General features: G+C 52.2%; 1 long non-coding RNA gene across 1 annotated transcript; it reads left to right on the plus strand.

Annotated features, from left to right (window-relative positions):
• The first annotated feature begins 600 nt into the window (after window positions 1-600).
• Window positions 601-6,549, plus strand: LOC138750296 (uncharacterized). The gene is made up of 4 exons (XR_011349236.1): window positions 601-725; window positions 1,842-2,031; window positions 2,685-2,765; window positions 6,081-6,549. It is a non-coding gene; the product is annotated as an uncharacterized lncRNA (long non-coding RNA).
• The last annotated feature ends 509 nt before the right edge of the window (window positions 6,550-7,058 follow it).

Raw genomic sequence — 7,058 nt, forward strand, 5'->3', positions numbered from 1 at the left:
GTCGAGATGAGAGGGACAGAGGTAGCCAACAGGCATGCCGATCAAGGTCAGACTCCCCCCCCCCCCACACCCGAAGTGAGTGAGTTTGTACTGGCCATGGAGCGATTAGCTGAGGCCATTTGCCAGGATTCAGGCATTAAAGGTTTCAGAACAGGCCAGGAAGACCATGAAATCAATTTATTTGCAGAAGTTGTTCTGATATATCTGACAGACCCGACACACTCATTGCCCAAGTTGTGCTCCACCCTGGAGGACTATGGGGAGATCTTTGGGTATAAGTTCTTTTGGGATATGTGCAAAATCATGTCACTTAGGAAGGGGGATTAGAGCCAATGTCAAGAAAATAGTCAACAAATGTGGCGGCAAAATGGGATCAAATATCTAGGAGTTAGAATAAATAACAACGAGTAATTTAGACCAGCTGAATTATTCTCCCCTTGCTTGGGGAAATTGAGGAGGATTTAAATGGTTGGATGTCCCTGCCCATTACACTAGTGGTGTCACAGAGAGGGGAGGTGTCACAGAGGGGGGAGATGATGACACAGAGGGGGTGATGATGTCACTGCATGGGGCAGCCATAGCTGAGTCGTGCCATGGCACAGCAACAAGAGATAGATGCCTCTCCTGGAAGGGGATTCTGGCCCACGTGTCGGAGTAGGACGCTGTCTCATCCCAGGGACCCTCTGATCAACAGGGTTGTGTTTGGAAGCACCCTGCGCCCATGGGTGAGATAAAGAGCCTGTTACAGGCTCCCCTACTGGGACAGAACCTCCTCTGGCACCATCCTTCACCCAGTGTGGGCGGAGAGAATGGAGGCTGCATTTAATTTCCCCTCTCCCCATCCTGAGTGCAGTGCACTTTATGAGGCAGCTGGAGGGGACTGGGGAGGGGAGAACAATGGCATGTGAGGGGATACAGGGATGGGGCCTGTAGGAGTGGAGGGGAGAACAAAGGAACGGGGTAGCACCACAGGCTAATGTCAAGGGAGATTGGATCAGAGGTAGGGGACATAGGGTTGAGCTGGGGGGGATGGGGTGCGAGGGGACGGAAGGCACTGGGGAAACCATGGGGGTGGTGTTGGGTGGGGGATGAGAGCGTGGTAGAGGAATCGGGGCAGGGGAGAGTGTGAGGTGTCTGAGGGAGAAGAGACGTTGCGAGGGGGATGGAAGGTAGACCTTTCAACAGAAATGGGACAGAGCTCCCCCTCCACCTGGAATGGGATCTCTCCACTGAGAGACAGGACCGCTCCTCCACCCGCCCCCCCCCCCCCCGGGTTACAAGATCCCTTCCACCCCCACACTCCCCCAACCGGGATAGGATTCTTTCCCCCAGTGGACCTGGATCAAGGTGCTAGAAAGTGCTTCTGCTGCGGCGGACCCAGCAGAGTTGAACGGTGAAGCATGGGGCTCTCTCCGCACCACCTGCTCCCTCAGGCGACGAGGTCTCGCTTGCATCATGGAAGATCACGGTGTTGCTGAGCTTCTGGGAATGTGGAGGGCTTCTGCTAAACCCGTGGTAGGGTTCAGAGTGGTTCATCTCCCAGGGACGTGCTGAAGGTCAAGGATGTCCCGATCCTCTCATGGAGGGAGGGTTGTAGATAAAGTGAACGGCTGCGGAACTGGCCTCAGTCTGAGGAGAGTGATCAAAGAGGGACCTGGGGTGGCAATATTTCTACTGAGAGGCTGGAACGAACCACCAGAGGATCAATTCTGACATTTAGGTGACCCTTGGAAGGGAGTTAGAGGGAGGGGTAGAGACTAACTTGGACAGCAAGGCTGGGTTGGGATAAATGACCTGTTGTGTACTCTCTGGGTGTGTAAATGCTGCTGCTTCTGCCCCAGAGGACATGGCAATAAGGTCACAACAGAGGTGGCCACACCGGGTCATGGACCCAACGTCCCCAAGGTGGTGTCCTGCACAGATGATAAAATTATCGACAATGGATCATTCGGTGTGGTGGACCAGGCAAGGCTGGTGGACTCCGGAGAGCTGATTGCCATCAAGAAGATCTTGCAGGACAAGAGATTCAAGGTGAGGGGGAGGAGCAGTTGTGTGGAAATGGAACACCCTGATATTTAACTTTAGGCCTACAGCACGTTCACAGGCCCTTGCGACACATGAGCCCGTTTCACACAATTACACCCAATTGACAAACACCCAAACACATTTTTGAAGGGTGGGTGGAAAGAGGAGCATCTGACAGAGACCAAAGCAGCCATGGGGTTTGGAAACAGAGAAAGTCTCACAATCCCACAACAGCACCCCCCGTTCCCACACACAACCCCCCACCCCACACACACACACACACACACACACACACACACACACACACACACACACACACACACACACACACACACACACACACACACACACACACACACACACACACCTGGCAAATATCAGAGATTTTCTGCAAATTAATTGTTTAGTAGAAGCTGGGAAAACAATCATAAAAACTGAAATGATACTTCATTGAACCCCCTGACGAGTCCCCACTCCAGCGACACGAAAAGTCCCCCCCACTGACTCTCGAAAAGTCCCCCACTTCGGCCTCCCTTGGAGTTCCCCACCTCTGACCTCTTGACGAATCTCCTCCCCGCCTCCCCCCTCAACTTGGACAAGTCGCCCCTCAGGGCCCCGACCCATCGCCCAGCCTTGCTGATGTTCCTCTCTCGCCATAGAACCGCAAACTGCAGATCGTGTGAAAGTTGGATCACACCATCATCGTCCCTCTTCTCAACTTCTACTCCTCTGTAGTCAAGGTAAGATCCTCATTTGCTGCTACCTTCCCCATTCCTTCAATCGATCTGTCTCGCTGCAGCCTCTCTGTTCCCTCCATCCTGCCCCTCTGACCAGTGCCGAATCCTTGACGCTGGCTGCCCTGCTCCTCACATATTAACTCATGACCTCTTGCCATTTCAACTCCAGACAGCAGCAGCCAAGACCACAAGACAAGGTCGCCAAATTCGGCCACTCAGCCCCTCCAGTCTGTTTCCCCAATTCATTTTACGAATGTATTTTCCCCCATAACTCACTTCCCCAGAACCTTTTGGTGCCCTTCCAAATCAACGCCTGCTCTGAATCGTCCCAACAACTCAGCCTCCACATATTCGACCCCAGCCAACACCCGGCTGCAAACATTTCTCATCTCGAAACGTCACTGGTTTTTCTCTCCCGGTGAATCCTTGGCTCAAGAGGGAGGGCGGTCAGAGCTGCACATTTTGTGCACTCTCACCAGACGCCGAATGATGGGGCAGCGGACGGGTCCACTACGGCCTGTTGACGCTCTGCTCGCTGAGCCCTTGGATTCATGCTATGTTGTGTTGAGCAGTGGGGGCATCAGGCCTACAGAGAGCAGGAGGGACTGGCACTCCAGTTGGGAGAGGCACTGGGTGTTGGAGGGTAAACCCAGCTGACATGTTTGTATTGTGTCCAAGAGAAAGAGGAGGTTTATTTGAATCTGGGTCTGGACTATGTTCCTGAGACGGTTCACTGCATGGCCCAGCACTTCAACAAGGCCAAGCAGCCCATTCCCATGATCTACATCAAGGTGGTTGTGGGTCTGGGTGGTCAGGTTGTCCACTGGGGCAAGCTTGGATGGTGGGGTTGGAGGATATAAAGGAGTTTACTGGCTGAGTCTCGCTGGGGACTGGATATCGATGAAGGGTGCATGAGGGTCTCAATGGGTATTGGTGAGGAGAGAAAGGGTAGTGAGGGGAGAAGGGTGGCGAGGATGATGAGGATGGATGTTGATTGGCAGGGAGGGGCCCTTCACCCACATCCCCTTACCCTCAGGATCCAGACCCGGCCAGTGTGGAGGCAGAGTGGGTCATGTTATATCGTTGTGTTGCCAGATGTTCATGTACCAGCTGTAGCAGAGCATGGCCTACTTCCATCCTCAGGGGGTTTTCCATTGAGACATCAAGCCCCAGAAGATGCTGGTAGATCCCGAGATGGCCTTCTTATTGCTCCTTAATTTCGGCAGGTAGATCCACCCGTGTCTGCCCGTTCACCACCTCAACACGGTCCTGATCCCTCTCCCCAACACGGCCTTGTCCCCTCCCCACCAGCTCTCACCCCTCCCCCACCAGCTCTCTCTCCTCCTCCCTCTCCCAACTTGCCCCTTCCACAGCTTAATAACTTATTCTAAATAAGATTGTGGGGGGCTTAGATGGAATGAACAGCCAGAAAACTTTCCTAAAGTGCCAGGTACAAATCTCAGAGAGCATCCGCTTCAGGTGAGGGGAGATTTTTTTTATGCAGAGAGTTGTGAGAGCTTTGAATGCGTCACCGGAGAAAGTGGTAGTGGTTGGTAGAATAGGTACATATAAAAGTCTCTGAGATGAGCATGTGGATGTAAGGGAACAGAATTTTTAAATGATAGAGGAATTTGGGGATATGGCGAGAAGGCAGGGTAGGTCGTGTTAGGTCATAAATTAGATCAGCCATGATCGTATTGAATGGCAGAGCAGGCTCGATAGGCCATTTTTGTCCTACTCCTGTTCCCACTTCCTATGTTCCTATGGGTGTGGTACAGGTAAAGGTTGTGGAGAACATTTACAAAGGTCAGTACAGCCTTTATGGGCCAAAGGGCCTGTACTGGGCAGCAATGCTTGATGTTCTAATGGATGCGGAAGCTCTGGGAAGGGGTAAGGTAGGGACTGGCCAGTAAGTCTGCAGATGTTGGGGCTGAGGGCAATGCCCAAACATGCTGGGCAAACTCATGGATAGTTTTGTGAGGAGCAGGTCCTGCTTCATGAGTCAAATTGAGTTTTTCGAGGAGATGTCAAAGGAAATAGATGAAGGTCAAGGTCTGTATGTGCTGCACGAGGATTTTAGTAAGGTGCTTGACAAGGTCCCCACGGTGGCCTCATTCAGAATGTCTGGAGGCATGGGATCCATGGAGCCTTGGCTGTGTGGATTCAGAATTGGCTTGTCTGCAGAAAACAGAGGGTAGTAGTAGATGGAACAATGACTAGTGGCGCTCCAAAGGGATCTGCTCTGGGACCCCTGCTCTTTGTGATTTTTATGAATGATGATGGGAGTGGAAGGGTGGGTGCGTCAGGGGATGACACAGAGGTAGAGATGTTGGAGACAGTGTAGAAGGTTGTCATAGGTCATCCAGTTTGCAGAGAAGTGACAGATGGAGTTCAATCCTGTCAATCAGATGTACTTAAATAAGCAACTGGTCCAGGTTTATTTCCAGAGTCATTTTCAAGGGCACGAATAACAGTTATTCCAAAGAAGGTTTGAGACCCATTAAAAGTAGTTTCATATATACCAATATCTTTATTGAATGCGGATTACAAGAATGTGTGGGCAGAGCACTTGGTTAATGGCATGATTATGAACAGTGTGCAGGACAGAGAAATATTTAGATCCTGCTCCATAAATCACTCAAGGTTGCTGTGCAAATTGAGAGGGAGTTTAAGATGGTGTATTGTGTGCTGGCCTTCAGGAGTCAGGGGATTGAGTTCAAACACCGAGAGGTAACGTTGCAGATGTATAAAATTCTAGTCAGACCACACTTGGAATATTGTGTGCATTCCTGGGGCGAGAAAAGCAGAGGACGTCTAAATAAGGTGAGCTGAGGGAAATTTAGGCAAGACGTGAGGGGTACATTTTATTCACACAGAATGTTGTGGGTGGCTGGAGTGCATTGCCGGGGTAGTAGCGGAGGCTGGTCCAAAAAAGGCATGAAAAGGATTTTAATATGGACAAGAATTAAAGAAAAATGGAGGGTACTGGTGTGAGGGAGGGGAGGGTAACATTGTTGTGGGGTAGGTTCAGATGGATCAGCTGAACGGTCTCGACTGATCCATCCATGATTGTCTAGCATCTTGCTGCCATATCGTGGAGAACCAGGGTGTTGCCTGATGGAGACACTTTGCTCTGAGCCCTGCAGAGAGAGATCGTGGTTTTTGCCAAAACACACTTCCTAACGTAGAGCAGAGGAAGGGGAAAGGCTCCAGTGTTCAGGGGTAGGGGGGATAATGGGGGAAGCGTTGGGACCCTCAAAAGTCATTGTGATCAGGCCTCAGAGACAGTATCTCTATCACTCGTATTTCTCTTCCCAGGAGAAGGAGCGATCTCAGAGACAAGACATGAGTCCAGAAGGACCTCGCATCCCAGCTGAACAGAGGACGGAGAATATCATGATGGCCTGAATCCCTCCCCTTCTTCTCCCTCTGGCCCTGCAAACCCCATTCCCTGCCTTTTCCATGTCCCTTCACCCACTTCCCCTCTTCTCCTCTACCCCTCCTCCATCCCAACCCCCTCCCGCTCACCTTCCCCTTCCCCTGCCCTCACACCTATGCCCTAACCCCAGCCCTCCTCCCTTCACCTCCCCCTTCCCCTCTCCCCTTCCCTTCCCCTTACCCCTTCCCCTTCCCCTCCCCCTTCCCATCCCCTAACCCTCCCCCTTCCCCTCCCCTTCTCCTCCTCCCCTTCCCCTCCCCCTTCCCTTTCCCCTTCCTACCCCTAACCTAGGGGAAGGAGGGGGAGGGGAAGGGGGTAGGAAAAAAGGGGTAGTGGAAGGGGGTAAGGGTAGGGGTTGTGGTAAGGGGTAGGGTAGGGGGTAGTGGTAGGGGGTGTGGGGATGGGGAAGGGGTAGGAGGTAGGGTTAGGGGAAGTGGGTAGGTTGTAAGGGATAGGGTAGGGGGTAGTTGTAGGGGATGTGGGTATGGGGAAGGGGTAGGAGGTAGGGTTAGGGGAAGGGGGTAGTTGTAGGGGGTGCGGGTATGGGGAAGTGGTAGGAGGTAGGGTTAGGGGAAGGGGGTAGGTTGTAAGGGATAGGGGTAGGGTTTAGTTTAGGGTTGGGGAAGTTGGGTAGAGTTAGGGGTAGGGTTACGAGCAGTGTAGAGGTAGCATTAGGGTTAGTGTTAGGAGACATGGGGTAGGGCTTTATCTTGGTTTATGGTTAGGTGTATATTTCGAGGAAGTGGGCTTGTGTTAGGTATAGGGGAAGGGGGTAGGAGCAGGGGGGTAGAGGAGGAGTGAGGTTTGGGGTTAGGGGATGGTGGGTAGCATTAGGGTTGGTGTTAAGTGGCGGCATA

The sequence above is a fragment of the Narcine bancroftii genome, unplaced genomic scaffold (assembly GCF_036971445.1).
Source record: "Narcine bancroftii isolate sNarBan1 unplaced genomic scaffold, sNarBan1.hap1 Scaffold_114, whole genome shotgun sequence".
In the NCBI taxonomy this organism is placed as follows: domain Eukaryota; kingdom Metazoa; phylum Chordata; class Chondrichthyes; order Torpediniformes; family Narcinidae; genus Narcine; species Narcine bancroftii.